Genomic DNA, 14166 nt, shown 5'->3' with positions numbered 1-14166 from the left:
GCTAGTTTCCTAAGTAAGAATCAGAAATGATCAGCTTCATGACCATAAAATGCCTACAGAATCATTTTATGAGGCTCTACCAAGGCAACCCCAGGCAGAACTGAAAATTCAATTCATTACAGCAAGCTAATTTTAAGTTGATAATTTTGTATATCTCATGAATCATGTTATAAATAACTATATAACTCTTGCCACAAAAAAGTTTGCCCCCCCAAAATATGTGCAATTTACTAAATCCTACGCATTCTTCTTTTTCTATGAAGCTTTCTAAATCGTTCCAATATTCGTTACATATATTCCTAATTACATAGAGTGCACTGGATCCACTTTGTATTATATATACTTCTGCGTACTTCTCTAGTCCTCTGTAATAAGCTTGTTTAGGGCAGGAGTCATTACTAAATGAAATTTCTTTCTAACTATAATGTTTAGGATGCTATCTTAGACATTTTAGAAGTTTTTTTTTAAGATTTACTTAGATTGGGCCCGGCAGCATGGCCTACCAGCTAAAGTCCTCGCCTTGAAAGCCCCGGGATCCCATATGGGCACCAGTTCTAATCCCGGCAGCTCCACTTCCCATCCAGCTCCCTGCTTGTGGCCTGGGAAAACAGTCGAGGACGGCCCAATGCATTGGGACACTGCACCCGCGTGGGAGACCTGGAGGAGGTTCCTGGCTTTGGATCGGCGTGCACCGACCCGTTGCGGCTCACTTGGGGAGTGAATCATCGGACGGAAGATCTTCCTCTCTGTCTCTCCTCCTCTGTGTATATCTGGCTGTAATAAAATGAATAAATCTTTAAAAAAAAAAAAGATTTACTTAGATTAAGAAATAGCAAATTGCATCCTTACTATGTAATTCTATATTCTGCACCCATAAAAGAAAAGAGGCTCTTCTTTTAACCTGTAACAGTCTTTCTAGTAAAAAGCCTCTTAAAATGTGTTTATTGTGGTCCTGTCTTATGCTTTGCTACAGCTAACTTGCAGTACCTCTCTTCCTATACATTTATAAATCAGGAAGGATCACATTTGTCTGCGATGTGACTATAAAGATTTGAGTAGTCTTTTTTTCCTCTCCTGAAACACAAATATACTGGCAGGAAGTTATTGAATGGCAGAATGCCATCAAGATGTAATCTCTTTTTGTTTTGTTCTCCTTATCATGTTTTTTGTTTGTGTTTTACATCTGCCTCTTGTATCTTTTTGATTTTTTTTGTTCTCCAATTTTTTTTTTTATTTTATGACACAGTTTCATAAGCTCTGGGATTCCCCAAATCCCTCCTCATGCCCTCCCCCCCATGTTGGATTTCTCCATATTGTTGCACTAGTGCAGTTCATCTCCAGTGATAATTCCTTCATTGCGAGCATGTACCATGCATAGAGTCCAGCCTCTTATTGTCCAGATAAATTCAAGAGTTTTCTTGAGAGACCATCCCTGGTCTGAAAGTAGAGCTGACAGAATATCATCCCCTCCAATGAAAAGCCACAACATAACATCAACAACAATTTACAACATCATGGAGTTAATTGACATGGTATTGAGTGACCAATAAGTTAGAAAATGCCTCTTATATCTTTAACGCATCACAACCATGCTGTTAGAAGGAAGAAAGAAAAGAGCAAAAGTCCAATGTCACAAAAGTTTGGGTTATTTTATTTTGTTGGACACAACTGCATCACTTGATTCTGTTCAGCTATAACAGACTTTGAATACACATTCCCACACCCACACACACGAAATTGGGCATGTTGCCATCTCAAACAAGAGCAGAATTTTGTCAGAAAGGAAATAGGTGGAAATGGAAATGAATAATATATAGGTGGTTGCAATATATCCTCATTAACCAGAAACAAAATATGCAATATTGGCCCAATATTGGGAAACAAAGTATCTGCCAATTCAAAAAGCTGTTGGTAAAAGCAGTGTTGATGCCTCGATGCTAACTCAGGACACGGCTAGAAGGCACAGCACAGGTGTACACAGTGAATCCTGCACAAATGTGCCATGACAGATTCTTGACATTGTTACATGGTTTCTACAATACTAATACTGTAATACTAATATCTATGACTAACTAGTATAGTGACCTTCTAATAGGTAGTACGCTAAAACTCTTACATATTTCCTTTAATCCTTGATAATTCTTCAAGGAGATCCCATTACTAACTCTATTCTATAGATGAAACAAATACAGGGGTGGGCATTGTGGTACAGTAACTTAAGCCACAGGTTGGGATGCCTGTCCTCCATATCAGAGTGTCAGTTCAAGTCCCAGCTACTCTAATTTTAATTCAGTTTCCAGCTAGCATTCAGGGAAGAAACTGATGATGACTCAGAGTTTGGGCTCCTGCCACTCAAGTGGGAAATCTAGATGGAATTCGAGGCTCCTAGCTTTGGCCTGACCCAGCATTGCATGTTACAGGCATTTGGAAAGCGAGCCAGGAGACACAAAGTCTTGCACTCCTCATTCTCGCTCTCTCCCCCTTCAAGTACATGGAAATAAATAAACAACCAAAAAGAAAGGAATCTTAATTGGGAATGTCTGAATGTGAACAAAGAACATGGTTCTAGAGTTTGCATAGTTAAGGGAAAATGTCAAGATGTTTTAAAATTAGAAAAAGAGAAAGAATCAATCATGACTATCCAAGATGCTTCCATGTAGAGTAGCAGCCAGAATACATATCTTCTGGGAGTATTGCCCATGTTTGAGATCAAGGCCAAAAAAGAAAAGCAACAGTCTTAGCACAGAGCTAGTAACAAAATCTGAAATAGAAAGGTTGTACCTGTAATTGAAACAAAAAGAGTTTTTCTGAGTCCATAGGAAAACCGAAATTTTTATCCATATATTATTCATTTATGACATCTTTGTTATAAATGTTTTTAATGGCAAAAGCACATTAAAATCAATGTAAAATACTGCCTGTTCTCTGACATCAAACAATTGAATAATTTCAGATGTAAGGAAGTATGTGTGATGACATTCACAGTTAAGATAAGCCTGAGTCCTAAGGTCTTAATGGATTAGTCTAAGGATTACTTCACAACAAAATTATTTAATAGATTAAACTCCTGGAAAGGACTCTTTACAAAGATTAAAACTATGTTAAAAGAATACAGTAGTATAAAGCTGTATTTGAAATTTTTGTAACTTCACAGATTATGCCACATCATTCATACACAATGTAGAAAAGTGTAGGTGGACAGTTGAGTATATCAAATTGTGTTGAATCATGGACTAAGAAAAAAACTGGAGAAAAGACATTGTCTGGTTTTTGACAAAGTGATTTTCCCTTTGGGGGTGACAGTAAAAATCTACTGGTGGTTGTGGACTAATACTATTAGGGCCTAGCCTTTTTGTGATGAAATTCTAGCAATGTTTCTCCAGAAAATTGCACATCTTTGGCTTGGCAAATTAGCTCTGTAGAAATTAGCTTATTGCTTGTCAGACTAGCTTGGCATCAAGTCACTGCTTATTCTTGTTCACAAAAAAAGTGGCTGTTAAAAATGCAAATAGGGTCTTGGGACTTTAGGGATGTAGGATGGCTGAATCAATTAACCTAATCTTTCATATTTTAACCCACAGCAAGTTCAAGATTTGTCAGCCATGAATAGGGCTGGCATGGAAGAATGCTGCAGAATCTCAGCACAATTTCAGAACAACCAATGTGCTTTTTTTTTCCAGTACATTCTTCTCTGGTATTTGAGATTGTGAGAACAGGGTAGAGAAGCGCTAGGAAGTCCTGGAGTTCAAAACACAGACATTCAATTATTTATCCCAAGAGCCAATGTCAGCCCTGATTCCTAAATTCTAGCCATTCTGTCTGACATATCACCAATGTAGAAAACTATAGTCCTTGTCCCTTTTGATATTAATCTTTTGAATTCCTCTAATGTCCTTTTAACATTGTACTAGAGAGATTATAAAAATTTGTGATCAGGGCCCAGCGCCATAGCGTAATACTGGAGTCCTTGCTTTGAACGCACCGGGATTCAATATGAGCACTGGTTCTAATCCCGACGGCCCTGCTTCCCATCCAGCTCCCTGCCTGTGGCCTGGGAAAGCAGTTGAGGAAGGCCCAAAGCCTGGGGACCCTGCACCTGTGTGGGAGACTTGGAGGAAGCTCCAGGCTCCTGGCTTCAGATTGACTCAGCCAATTGCAGCCGCTTGGGGAGTGAACCATATGAAGGAAGATCTTCCTCTGTCTCTCCTCCTCTCTGTATAGCTTCCTTTCCAATAAAAATAAATAAATCTTTAAAACAAAGTGATCAATTCATCATATTTGGCAGAACTTAGTGTTTCCGATTCTTAAGGCCTTTGTAGTAAACATTACATAAGGTAAAGATTTGGAATGTCAATGCATTCTCTAAACATGAAATTTAATCCCACAAACTGTAGGATATGGGCTTGTAGACCTTCAACTTAGTTACAACTTGGAAATTTAAATACAGTGTTAGAAAATCCAAGAGATAAATTGAGTATTTACTAATGTAGGTTTCAAAATTGCCATTACTGTCTAATAATAATTTTGTGACCAGAAATAAATAAACATAAATGTTTTTAAAAATGCTTTTATGATTTGCTTACCTTATTGTCTCCCTGTGGCAGGCAATGATGCAAGTGAAATTCCCAAAGCACCGTGGAGGCAGTGTGGGCACATGGGAGAAACCCCAGGATCCAAGCTAAATGGTCCTGAGTCTCATTCCAGCTGCGTCCTTGCCTGGCCTCCAAACTGCTGTGAGCACATCTGTGAATGATGGTAAGATGCTGAGAGAAAACATTAATCTAAGCATAAAATGCCTAACAGAGGTGGATACTCAAAACATGTGAATCCCCTCCCCATCTTCTGTTTGGTGTTGCTGAAGATGGCAGGTGACCCAGTATTAGAGAGAATGATTTTTCATTTGCTACAGAGTACCTCATCCTGGCCACAGACAGCCTCTCATGGAATATTAGTGACAGGAAATTGTGTGCAACTAATTCCTATCATGAGGAAGCTGTGCCCCCTATGACAGACCTGCATGCTTCGGAAAGACAGAAGGCTCAATAAGCAAGCCCCACCTTTGACCTGTTGCCAAGGTTCAGACACTATCTGCAGCTTGGCCCCCTGCCCACTGCGCTTTGATGTTGTGAATCAACACTGTGGCAGAGGGCCATGAGTCAACTGCATTCCATTAATGGATCTCAGTGTCTCATGGAGGCGTTTGCAGCAAAGGAGAGCAATAGGCAAGATACAGAGCTGAGACGGACACTAGCATCGTTGGCAGAAACAGACACACAGGGTTTTTAAAAGTGAATCTGAACAACCTTCAGTCTCTAATGAATCCACACAGTGTGACTGTCATAATTAAATCTTTCAACCAAAGTATTCTCACACTGTTTCTCACCACTACTCAAAATGGTTTCAGGTTTCCATTAAGGGTTCTCAGGACTTCCAAATTCTCATCAAGTGATTCTGTTGATGCCAAAATGCTGTTGATCTCAGGGGAGTAGCTCATTTTATTCCATAGTCAATAAACTTTAAGTGCCATGCTTTTTAGGTAGCTTGCTTTAAAATTAATTGGGAAACATAATGAGAAAATGTAATCCTTTGGTACAAAATGCGGAATTCTGTACATTTCAGACACTTCACATTTTAAGATGCCTTAAATGGCAATTCTTAGGGTGCTTTCCTATGATTTACTAAGTACATCAAGTCTATGGAAACAAATTATTTTTTTAAAAGATTTAGTTATTTTTATTTTAAAGGCAGATATAAAGAGAGTAGTAGAAGACACAGGAGACTCTTCCATCTGCTAATTTGCTCCCTAAATGGCTGCAATTGCCAGAGCTGAGCCGATCCGAAGCCAGCAGTGAGAAGCCTCCTCCAGCTCTCCCGATTGTGTAGAGGCCCAAGGACTTACGCCATCCTTTGCTGCTTTTGCAGGTCATAAGAAAGGAGCTGGATTGGAAATGATGTAGCTGGGACATGAACCAGCACCCAAATGGGATGTCGACATGGGAGGTGGAGAATGTACTGCCTGCACAGGCCCCTGAAAGTGAATATTTTTATTTGATTTTTTATTTCATGATACAATTCCATAGATTCTGGGATTCCCCATACTCCCTCCTCAAGCTCCTTCACCATCCCCTCCCACTGGTTTCCCCCATATTTATATAATAGTATAGTCCAAAGGCAAATTTTACAGGAAGCTTATTAAAGGGTACTCATTTCGTTTCATGAATATATGCTACCTCACATACTCATCTGGGTTGGGAAAACAAAGATGGGAGTTGTTTCATCTTATAAAATGGAATGACACTCAATTATGAATGCAATTACAGAACCAAGACAAAATCTGGATAGAAGAGCTTAAAATTCTCTAAATACATAGCAAACAGACATAGCAGTTGGGAAATAATTTTCAGAAGAGGAGATTACAGATGAAATTTCAGATATTTTAATATACCTTCAGTCAAGATTTATATGCTTCATTTTCTTTCCTATCAGGGCACAGATGGCTTTAAAATTTTCATTTTGAGACATGTATAATTATAATTTTTCTAAATGGGTGACTGCCACAAGTATACCTGCATGCTGTGTGAGTTTGTTTACTTGGAGAGAATTTCAATGTAATATATAATATCATTATTATTAAAATAAAATCTGTAGGATAATTCAGCATGTCATTTTGTGTGTGATTTAATTAGCTTCACATATATGTGACTAACAGCATGCAACATCAATTTAGTTATGGATAAATATATTTATGTTAGAACAATGAAGTCCTTTCTTAATATCAAACATCAATTCTGTGGATAATGGCATATGACAAAAGACTAAAGTGAATCCTGAGCTGCCTTGTATCTGGTAATTGACTTTGGGGAAAACAAAAGCTGATCATTTCAAACCAAATGGCTAACTTAACAGATTTTGCCATTTATTAGCTGTTAAAAGCTGAATGACTTTTTAATGATTCTTAAATAAACGGGAAATCCATTCATTTTTGTGACTCATAATTTATTTTTTTAATCAAGGCTTGCTCTTACCATCATTTTAGTTAGCTCAGCATTATAAGCATTGTTTGTCACCTACACGGATTACATTCATTAAAAAGGAACTGACACGAGTATAGTCAGATCTACAAATGGGAACCAAACAGCAGTTTGAAGGGAGAACCCTCAAATAACAACCGAAATTTGGTAAGAAAATAGTTTCACTTATACAACACTCTGACTCTGGGGATGTTGAGTCATTCAGATCCAAAAATTAAAATAGGAGGATGATACTTTTCCTTTTTTCTCTTGTAAGCATTTTCTCAGCCTGCACTCCATCCTTCGGTGAAATCTCTCACATTTTCTCTTTTGCGCAGCATGTTAACTGTGAGCAAAATAATACTATGTATCAGTCAAATACAACACTTACATTACTATTAAAACTATTTTTAATACAGAAGATCATGGAAAGTCAGATTAAACTTAATAATGTATATTTCCTTTTAGACCATAATCTATCAATTTTCCTTAAAAAAAAAACTTAATAGAATGTCAAAAGTAAAAAGTACACATTTAAGTAACAAATATTTTGCATCTCATTTGTTTCTTATTGTGTTAGCAAATTGACAGTATATTCTGTAAACATATCGTGCAAAGAAAACTTAACACCTCCTTGTTTTTAAAACCTCAGTTCTTTCTTAAAAAAGGATTTATTTATTTAATTGAAAATCAGATATATATATATATATATATATAGAGAGAGAGAGAGAGAGAGAGAGAGACAGAGAGAGAGAGAGAAAGACCTTCCATCCATTGCTTTACTGTCCAGACGGTCACAATTGCCAAGACTGAGCCAGGCCAGAGCTAAGAGCTTCATCTAGGTCTCCCACATGAATGGAAAGGGTTCAAGCACTTGACCCACCTTTCGCTGCTTTTCGTAGGCCATTAGTAGGAACCTGCACAAGGAGAAGAGTAGCTGAGATTCGAACCCAACATTGAATGTGATGGCGTTACATACTGTGCCACAGTGCAGGTCTGTTATTGCTTTTAAGCATGAATTTCTAAAGACTTGCCAGGACTTAAAAAATATTAGCTCCTATTTTATTGATTTACTGGACTTAAAAGAGTTAAATTAAAATTTAATAAAAGAATTCAAGAGGAACAATGGAAAGAGTAATGCTTGCTTTAAAAGCCTTCAATTTGAATCTGTTTGGTTATCAAAAAATAAAAAAAAAAACATATTTCTTATTTTATGATGTTCCTTCTGATTTAATAGAAGCCAGACATCTGGATGATACTAAACCCTCTTGATTGCCCTGGTCACCTGTTAAAACATCCTGACTTCCCCAGGGATGGGATGGAAAGCTAGGGAGGGATATGCAGGTGGGAAATGACTCAGAATGCGCGGTTTTGGTAGTGCCCTGCTTGCTCTGAATCCACAATCTCTGCTCTTATTTCCACATCACCTTTAAGGATGCCTTTGCTGGCCATGTAGAGTCACTCAGCTGGATACCAGCGACAGTGCCCCACTCCCAGTCTCCAAAGTTTCCTCCAGATAAGGCTGTAACTAAGGTCACTTCCTGGAGATTTTAGGGGGAAGGCAAGGGAAAAGGTTATTACAGAACCAGATGCAGCAAACAACTTGCAATTACTTATTAGATATCCCTAATTCTTTAAAAAGACATTTCTTTGAAAGGCAGAGTTACAGAAATAGAGGGAAGAGAAGGAGAGGGGTGGGGAAGGAGAGAGAGAAGGTGGAGAAACATGGAGAGTTTGCATCTGCTAGTTCTTTTCTCAAAGCTACAACAGCTGGAGCTGGACTATAATGCCAGGAGTCAGGAGCTTCTCCTGGGTCTCCCACATGGGTGCAGAGGTGGAACATTCCCCACTGCCTGGCAGAAGTAGGGCTGCTGAGACTTGAATTGAGGTGCCCTTGCTTTCAAAAAGATCTTCACATTTGCACCACTGGGACATTTTATTTCTCACCTTTCTGTAGCGGCTCCTCCCTGTCAACCAGCTTTATATCCTGGTTCCTTCCCACTTCTCCAGAATAAGGTTATCCTCCTCCCTCCCAACTTCTGCTTACTTCTTTCACAGAACAGAACTGGTGCTGTTTATGGGCAAGTCTTTATACCTAGCACAGGACTAGGGAGTCTGAGGATTTTTTTTTCTTTTCCCAAACCAAATACTCCATGAAGTATTTAGTTGAAAGCAATGACTTCAGTCACTAATTTCCAAGTCATCTGTGTTTTGTTTCCTCTCCTCCTCACCCCACAACAGGTAGCAGTTTAGAAATTAGGGATTTGTAATTTACCTGTGGAGATAAAAATTACATAATAATGATTTGGAAAGATTATCAAAATGTAGGCATATTCTAAGACAAGGAAATGGAGGCCTAGAGAGGACAGAAGTCTGTCTGGAGTTACCCAGCACCTTTGAGCAGAAGTTGGATGTTAAGAGTCTCACTCTGGGGGCCTGGCTGGAGTCCTCACCTTGCATGTGCCAGGATCCCATACCGGCCCCTGTTCTAATCCCGGCAGCTCCATTTCTCATCCAGCTCCCTGCTTGTGACCTGGGAAAGCAGTCAAGGACAGCCCAAAGCCTTGGGACCCTGTACCTGTGTAGGATACCTAGAGGAAGCTCCTGGATCTTGGCTTTGGATCGGCTAGGCTCAGGAGTTGCAGTCACTTGGGGAGTGAATCATTAGACAGAAGATCTTCCTCTCCATATATCTGACTTTCCAATAAAAAGAAAAAAAAAAAAAAAAAAAAAGAAAACTCTTTAAAAAAAAAAAAGGATCTGACCCAGGGCTGTTTCCTTGATCTCAGAAGACAACTCATTCTCAGAAGCCAAATAGCATTCAGCTGTGTGCATTTAATTCTTGAGTGTGCTGCCAGCCAAGGTCCCCCAAGAAAGAGCACAGGCATGGAGCAAGGGAGACAGGTGGCTGGCTACTGCATGTCTAAATCACATCATCTCAGTTACTCTGGCATGTTGTATCCACAGTTTACTCCTATGTCAATGGCTCACATATATAAATAATCTAAGTACGATGTTGAGAGTATGGAAGGCCGTTTTCACAGACTTAAATAAAATTCTTTGAAGCATCCTTCAGAGTTAAAACACTAAAAGGAAATCTTGTTCTAACAACAACAAAAAAAAATCGGTTAAACGTCCTACATTCCTAGAAAAACCAGGGAGGATAATATAACTGAGGATAATAAACTCAGGATATAATGAGGTTGGGGAAGTTTGGAGAGGGAAAAGAGAGAAGAGACAGCTGTAAAAGATGAAGATGCAAACAAAAAGGACCAAAGTCATGTTGCTGATCTATACCAATGTTAACTGCACAAGAAAAAACACTCAGCATAATGACTTGGTCAATGTCAATTGCTTTCTGCAGTCTCCTATCCCCCCTACCTTTGTTATCACAAATATTTTAAATAGCCCATAAATGTTAAGAAAGCATGAATAATAAACCTGAAAATTATATTTGACTGAAACGACTCACTGAAAGCAGCTTACCAGAGGAACAGAAAAATGTATCTAAACCACTTTCATACTCTGAAAAGGAAGAAATTCAGCAGAATTCAAACCTTTACCAATAAACTTGGCTATAAATAATTGTCCTCACACTCACCTTTGAAGTCAGAAAGATTTCGCCAGACTACCACACATTTTAATCTCTTCCCATCCCACTGATAGATCACAAAAATAAATTCTTGTTCATTTCTTCTTTGTTATCCTGCCAAAAATATACACCCAGTGATAATGTTCACCAATGATTCATTATACCCCACCATAATAAGGTTTCCAGTACAAATGCCATTTCAAATGCACCTCTTCTGTTTCATGAAAGCTTAACAGGCATGATGGTGGCTAAATGAATCTTATCATATCATACCATTAAAACATGTTTCTGCAGGGACAGAAGCAAAGGCATCAGCTCCTAGAATCTTTTTCCCTATTCTCATTTCCTCAGCAATTGGCTGAGCTGGAATTCATTTGAAAGCAAAAATAGTTGGGTGTAACTATGATCATGTTTCTCTTTTTCTTGACTGTTACCCTGTCATGGCCTTGTCTCTACTAACTTTTCCAAACTAGTCTCCAGTCTTTTTCCATTATATTAGTAGTAGTCAGTGCCATTTGGCTCCACCACCCCAGTTCACTGCTTTTGTGATTAAGCCTATTTTACCTCTGACGAGGTCACCTTTTTTTTTGTTTGTCTTATTTGGGAGTTACCAAGAATTTCACTCTAATTGTGACGAGTGCTTGAATTCCTTGCACTGTGACGTTAGGCACCAGTCCATACTTCCAACGTGGCACTGGCAACAGTGGAGTAGTTTACCACGATCACCTCCATACTATTAAAAGCTCTCTGATGGGGCCCGACGGCGTGGCCTAGCGGCTAAAGTCCTCGCCTTGAACACGCCCCAGGATCCCATATGGGCGCCGGTTCTAGTCCCGGCAGCTCCACTTCCCATCCAGCTCCCTGCTTGTGGCCTGGGAAAGCAGTCGAGGACGGCCCAAAGCTTTGGGACCCTGCACCCACGAGGGAGACCTGGAAGAGGTTCCTGGTTCCTGGCATCCAATTGGCGCGTACCAGCCCATTGCGGCTCACTTGGGGAGTGAATCATCGGATGGAAGATCTTCCTCTCTGTCTCTCCTCTTCTCTGTATATCCGGCTTTCCAATAACAATAAAATCTTAAAAAAAAAAAAAAAAGCTCTCTGATGGAACTTTGTACATCCAACCCCTACAATAAGCCTAGAACTGAAGAGATTTTCTTTGGCATTCAATAAATGCTTATAGAATAAATTAATAGAAGTGCTTATTGTAACAGAAGTATGCAGAGGAGCTGAAAAAGATACTTCTAAAGTCCTTTCAACTCCATTTTCATTGTACACTTCTATGTAAATCATCTGTTCATGACTCATAGACCCATAATTTCAAGCACTTCACAACCCAAGCATATTCCAAACTGCCCATTTGCCTATGATACAGCCTCACTTAACTAGCTGAGTTCACATCTCAAACTTAGTACACTTACTCTTTGACTACAGGTAAGCCCACTGGAAACTGGAAATACTGTACGTTGAAAATGCTTCAGCCTTAACCTTCCAAACATCCCACTTTAACAACATAGCACACTATCGGCTATTATTTGTCTACCCTGTGATCTTGTGGCTAATTGGGAGCTACCCATCCAGTATCACCACAGAGTATTATTCTTATTTTTTTAATATTTATTTTTATTGGAGGAGGCAGATCAGATTCATGGAGAGAAGAGACAGAAAGATCCCCTCCCCATCTGCTGGTTCACTTCCCAAATAGCTGCAATGGATAGAGCTGAGCCCATCCGACACCTGGAGCCAGGAGCCTCCTCTAGGTCTCCCATGCAGGTGCAGGGTCCCAATGTCCCAGGCCAACTCAGGGACCTTGCCAGTCCACAAGCAGGGAGCTGGATGGGAAGTGAAACAGCCGGGACATGAACTGGTGCCCACACAAGATCCTGGCTCCTTCAAGGTGGTAATTTAGTCACTGAGCCATTGTGCAGGGCCCCAGAGTATTATTGTGCTTTTTCCTGTCAATATCTTAATTCTCAGTCCCTGTACTTGAGGTTTGTTCACCTGAGTATCAGCTGTATTCCTTCCATAATGACATTATGAAATGTCATCCTTTAAGGCGTCATGCAACCATCTCTCCTCTTGGAAGCACTCCCTGATTTGCAGCCACTTGTCCCTCCAACAGCTACATAACTTGATCTTCCAAGTTCACATTGCACAAATTCCTATCTATCTGATGTTATAAATGCCTACAGAAGACTCCTTCCCCGTAACCACTAACCCAGGAAAAGATGCACATTCAGATTTGAGATGTACATTCAGATTGGATGTATACTGCTTTTGTATCACCACAAAACCTTAAGTTGAGCTTTTTAAGACAAACTGTTCATTCACTTTCTCCCAACCCAGCTGGTTATAAAACGGCCAAGGCTGAGCCAAGTCTAAGCCAGAGGTCAGAACTTCATCCTGATCTCTCCTGTGGGTAGCAGATGTTCTAAGCACTTGGGTCATCTTCACTGCTTTTGTGGGGTCATGAACAGACCATTGGGTGGAACTGGAGCAGCTTGGACTTGAAGTGATGCTTTTACTGTTAACGGCTTAGCCTGTTGCATAACAACACTAGCCTCTAACTTATTTTCACACAACTTGTTGAGCTTCTTATCTCCCCGCATTTGTTAAGGATCCTCTTTCTTCTGAGCGATTCCTGTTTAGAACAGCCTGCATAGAACCTCCTTCCTCTGTAACAGCAATCACTGCCTAGTCTTGTGGAATCTTCTGTCACAACGACTGGTTCTTTTTGTTACTCCGTTCTGCACTATTGCTTGTTATTCTAATTACGTTTATTCCACTGTAACTTGCACGCGTTTACATCTCTGAACAATTCTAGATGTGGTACGATTTCTGATTTATAGCTGTAATTTCTGGGACTCTGACGCAGACTGCAGACTCGGTCGCAGATAGCGATAGCAGGTGCCCAAAAGCTCTGCAGAGGAATCTGACTGCACGTTCGGATATTACATTTAGCTAGTCTTTGGAGCATGGGTCTTGTTTTTCAGAGCCCCTACCCTTCCCAGCCCCCAGTATCATAAAGAACTTAAGAAATGCGTGTTTTAAAGATTGAACATGTTAGCAATCGTAGCTCAGCGTTGCTGCAACAACTTGCAGCTAGTTTTAATTAAAAAAAACAAAACACGTTCTCCTGTTAAAAGAAAGCCCTTTAGACTCAGCTCCAGCTAACACCATCCAGAATCCAGGTTTCCCACCACTTCCAGTGGCCTGATGAGCAGCGGGGGAGGAGCTACGAGCTAGCTGGGGTTGGGGAGATGGGAACGTTGGATGAGGGAAGTCCCGGAAGTCATTGACCAGAGCGGGCAGCGGCCTCTGCGCGATCCTTCTGGGCTGAGGTCCCAACAATAACAGGGGCTCAGGCAGGGAGGGGGGCCTCTGGGGACCCGAGCTTGGGGGCGGGACCCAGATTGGGGAAGGCGGGTGGGACGCTGCTGAAGACCGACTGGGATTGGATAGTGCTGATAAGGGGCGGTGGAACTCACCGAGTGGGCTAGAAGTTAACGGGTCGACCGAGGAAAGAACGTGCCGATTGGGTAATGCGGAAAGAGACGGACCGGAGCT

At 40.3% G+C, this 14166-nt stretch overlaps 1 long non-coding RNA gene across 1 annotated transcript; it reads right to left on the bottom strand.

Moving 5' to 3' along the window:
• Nucleotides 1-7271: 7271 nt before the first annotated feature.
• Nucleotides 7272-10712, bottom strand: LOC131479820 (uncharacterized). Its single transcript, XR_009245112.1, has 3 exons — nt 10612-10712; nt 8438-8551; nt 7272-7356 (listed from the first exon to the last, which is right to left on the bottom strand). It is a non-coding gene; the product is annotated as an uncharacterized LOC131479820 (long non-coding RNA).
• Between the last annotated feature and the right edge of the window lie 3454 nt (nt 10713-14166).

Source organism: Ochotona princeps, chromosome 3 (genome assembly GCF_030435755.1).
Source record: "Ochotona princeps isolate mOchPri1 chromosome 3, mOchPri1.hap1, whole genome shotgun sequence".
NCBI lineage: Eukaryota > Metazoa > Chordata > Mammalia > Lagomorpha > Ochotonidae > Ochotona > Ochotona princeps.
This window is presented reverse-complemented; position numbering and strand designations above follow the sequence as displayed.